A 4,678-nucleotide genomic window follows, 5' to 3' on the forward strand; every position below is an offset into this window, starting at 1 on the left:
CGGTCAATTTGAATAGCCAGTGCCATAGTATCATTCAGACCTGTGGGAATGGGAAAACCCACCATAACATTCTTAATGGCTTCAGAAAGGCCATTTCTAAAATTAGCGGCCAGTGCACACTCGTTCCAATGTGTCAGCACGGACCATTTCCGAAATTTTTGGCAGTACACTTCAGCCTCGTCCTGCCCCTGAGACATAGCCAGCAAGGCCTTTTCTGCCTGAATCTCAAGATTGGGTTCCTCATAAAGTAAACCGAGCGCCAGAAAAAACGCATTAATATCAGCCAATGCCGGATCTCCTGGCGCCAGCGAAAAAGCCCAATCCTGAGGGTCGCCCCGTAAGAACAAAATAACAATTTTTACTTGCTGAGCAGAGTCTCCAGATGAACAGGGTCTCAGGGACAAAAACAATTTACAATTATTCACAAAATTCCTAAACTTAAACCTGTCTCCGGAAAACAGTTCAGGAATCGGTATTTTAGGTTCTGACCTAGGATTACTGATAACATAGTCTTGTATGCCCTGCACACGAGTAGCCAGCTGGTCCACACTTGTAATCAAGGTCTGGACATTCATGTCTGCAGCAAGCATAGCCACTCTGAGGTAAAGGGGAAGAAGAAAAAAAAAAAAAAAACTCAGAATCTTCTTTCTTATAATCCCTCTTCTGCAATGCATTAAACATTTAATACTGGCCTGGCAAACTGTTATGACCCCAATGGCGAGGGTCTCAGAGGAACGTGGAAGTCTGCAGAATACAAAAATCCAGCTCATAGGGCAGTGGTAGCTGGGTTGACCATATATCTACTCCTAACGCCAACACTAGAAGTAGCCGGGGATCATTCCTACGTTGATTCTAGATGACACGCTCCAGCCGGAGAATCTAGCTACCCCTAGTAGAGGAAAACAAAAGACCTTTCTTGCCTCCAGAGAAGGGGACCCCAAAGCTGGATAGAAGCCCCCCACAAATAATAACGGTGAGGTAAGAGGAAATGACAAACACAGAAATGAACCAGGTTTAGCACAGAGAGGCCCGCTTACTGATAGCAGAATAAAGAAAGGTAACTTATATGGTCAACAAAAACCCTATCAAAATCCACACTGGAAATTCAAGAACCCCCGAACCGTCTAACGGTCCGGGGGGAGAACACCAGCCCCCTAGAGCTTCCAGCAAAGGTCAGGATATATATTTGGAACAAGCTGGACAAAAATACAAAACCAAAACAAAATAGCAAAAAGCAAAAAGCGGACTTAGCTGATATAACTGGAACCAGGATCAGTAGACAAGAGCACAGCAGACTAGCTCTGATAACTACGTTGCCAGGCATTGAACTGAAGGTCCAGGGAGCTTAAATAGCAACACCCTTAACTAACGACCCAGGTGCGGATAAAAGGAATGACAGAAAAACCAGAGTCAAAAAACTAGTAACCACTAGAGGGAGCAAAAAGTAAATTCACAACAGAGCCCCTGATGTGCCTAAACAGTGGAAATCCCCCAATTATAACTGAAACCCTAATCCAAACATACCCCTAACCCTAATCCCAACTGTAACCATAACTCTAACCACACCCCTAACCTGGACACGCCCCTAACCCTAATCCCAACCACACCCCTAAATCCATCACACCCCTAACCCTAATCCCAACCCTAACCACACCCCTAACTCCAACACACCCCTAACCCTAATCCCAACCATAACCCTAACCACACCCCTAACCCTGACACACCCCTAACCCTAATCCCAACCCTATTCCCAACCGTAAATGTAATCCAAACCCTAACCCTAACTTTAGCCCCAACCCTAACTGTAGCCTTAACCCTAGCCCCAACCCTAACCCTAGCCCTAACCCTAGCCCTAACCCAAACCCTAGCCCTAACCCTAGCCCTAGCCCTAACCCTAGCCCTAGCCCTAACCCTAACCCTAGCCCTAACCTGGCCCTAACCCTAATAAGAAAATGGAAATAAATACATTTTTTATAATTATTTAATTTTTCCCTAACTAAGGAGGTGATGATGAGGGTTTGATTTACTATTTATAGTGGGTTTTCTAGTTGATGTTTATGATTGGCAGCCGTCACACACTAAAAGACGCTTTTTATTGCAAAAAATATTTTTTGCGTTACCACATTTTGAGAGCTACAATTTTTCCATATTTTGGTCCACAGAGTCATGTGAGGTCTTGTTTTTTGTGGGACGAGTTGACGTTTTTATTGGTAACATTTTCGGGCACGTGACATTTTTTGATCGCTTTTTATTCCGATTTTTGTGAGGCAGAATGACCAAAAACCAGCTATTCATGAATTTCTTTTGGGGGGGGGGGCGTTTATACCGTTCCGCGTTTGGGTTAGTACGATTAAAGCGATACCTCAATTCTATCATTTTTTATGTTTTGGCGCTTTTATGCGATAAAAACTATTTTATAGAAAAAATAATTATTTTTGCATCACTTTATTCTGGGGACTATTTTTCTGGGGCTCGTTTTTTGTGGGAGAAGATGACGTTTTCAGCGGTACCATGGTTATTTATATCTGTCTTTTTGATCGCGTGCTATTCCACTTTTTGTTCGGCGGTATGATATTAAAGCGTTTTTTGCCTCGTTTTTTTTTTTTTACGGTGTTCACTGAAGGGGTTAACTAGTGAGACAGTTGTATAGGTCGGGTCTTTACGGAGGCGGCGATACTAAATATGTGTACTTTTTTTTTTTTTTATTTAGATAAAGAAATGTATTTATGGGAACAATGTATATATATATATATATATATATATATATATATATATATTTTTTTTTTTTTAAAGAATTTTTTTTTTTTTTATACATCTGAATATATATTTTTTTACACTATAACATTGCCCCAGGGGGGGGGGGCATCATGTTATAGTGTAAGATCGCTGATCTGACACTTTGCAGAGCACTGTGACAGATCAGCAATCTGACTTACAGTGCTGCAGGCCCGGATGCAGCCCCGTGGCCATTTTGGATCCGGGGCCTGCAGGGAGAAGAAGGTAGGAGACCTTCGGAGCAATGCGATCACATCGCGTTGCTCCGGGGGTCTCAGGGAAGCTCGCAGGGAGCCCCCTCCCTGCGCAATGCTTCCCTATACCGCCAGAACACTGTGATCATCTTTGATCGCAGTGTGCCGGGGGTTTATATGCCGGGGCGGTCCGTGACTGCTCCTGGCACATAGTGCCAGATGTCAGCTACGATAGACTGCAGACACCCGGCCGCGGTCGGCCGCGCTCCCTCCGTGAGCGCGGTCGATCGCTATGACGTACTATCCCGTCAGTGGTCATACGGGCCCACCCCACCTCGACGGGATAGTACATCTAATGTCAGAAAGGGGTTAATCTGGTATAAGGAGCATAGCCAATTGCTAAGTCTCCTCCGTCAGACCTGCTCCCATTAAAATATTACCTTATCTGCAATCTCTCATAATGCTGATCCAATGGAAGAGCGCTAAACAGCAGCTAACACTGAGTGAGCAGTGTGTAATGCCGTACTGATGTTGTGGGAATTAACCTATCATTTAAAAAAAAGTGTAGTTATTGTATAGCTGCTTCTAAAAGCAATCTTTTCACAAAACAAATTCCAGAAAATAATCACATCACATAAATATACGTTCTGTTGGAAAAAAAAATCTCAGGAATAAAAATCAACCATTCTGAAAATGCAACAAGAGAGACCTCTGCTGGTTCAGTTCGAGAGTGCCCAGTATGGTAAAAATGTACAGTATTTCCAGTTCTGATTTTATTGCCTGTTAAAACTGAATAATAATACTAATCCTGCTAAAATTGAAAACATTTACCGAGAACATAAAGAAAATAAATTAGAATACTGTAGGATTAGAGCAAACATTTCCTTAAAAGATGTTAGCTTTTTCATCATTTACTTTTTAATGAAGTATTATCATTCATTTTGAGAATCAGCCACATAACAAAATCTGAAATGTAAATTCTTCCTTGCACCTACTATCAAATAAAGGTAATTAAAACATTGGTGCCACCAACAATTATTATACAGATTGTTTCAGGACTATGTTAAACTGTCCATACATATTAGATTAATGCTGGTCAAACCAGAAAATTTAGTTGGGTCTCATTGACCACCTAGTTGTAGCGCCCTGCAAGGTCACGCATCACAAATATCTGTGAACTCTGATGGTGTGAGAAGCCAGCTCTTCAGGTGTTTTTACACACACACATACACACACGTAATTAGTGTAAGAGCTATTGTGAAGTCTGGTGGTCAGCAGCCCCCACAGGACAACTACGGAGCCCAGGAGAAGTAACCCTGTGCCCCTGGGATCGGGTGGTGCCGGAGATAAAGAAGACCAACCAGTGCAGTTGCTGTGGTCACAGTAACGACTCCAGTGAAATCTGTGCAACCGCATGGGACATGGTGTCCTGCACGGTTCAAAAAGTGCCCAACTGTCAGATGACATCAGTTAGGGATCAGACTAGGGATGTCTTAACATGATCCTTAGTTGTCAGCAGTGGGAAGAGAGTTGAGGTACTTTCCTATAAGTCTGAGGTGGCATGGGTGCCAATGTCCAATCTGAGAGGAGAAGTTTTAGTGCACGTATAGTTCTATGAACTGGGAGTGAGGAGCTGCTACACATTGCTGGAAAAGAGCTGTGGTCCTCACACCATGAAGGGCTGTTAGCTCAGTGTACTGAATAATTGT

This window comes from Ranitomeya variabilis, chromosome 5 (assembly GCF_051348905.1).
Source record: "Ranitomeya variabilis isolate aRanVar5 chromosome 5, aRanVar5.hap1, whole genome shotgun sequence".
Taxonomy (NCBI): domain Eukaryota; kingdom Metazoa; phylum Chordata; class Amphibia; order Anura; family Dendrobatidae; genus Ranitomeya; species Ranitomeya variabilis.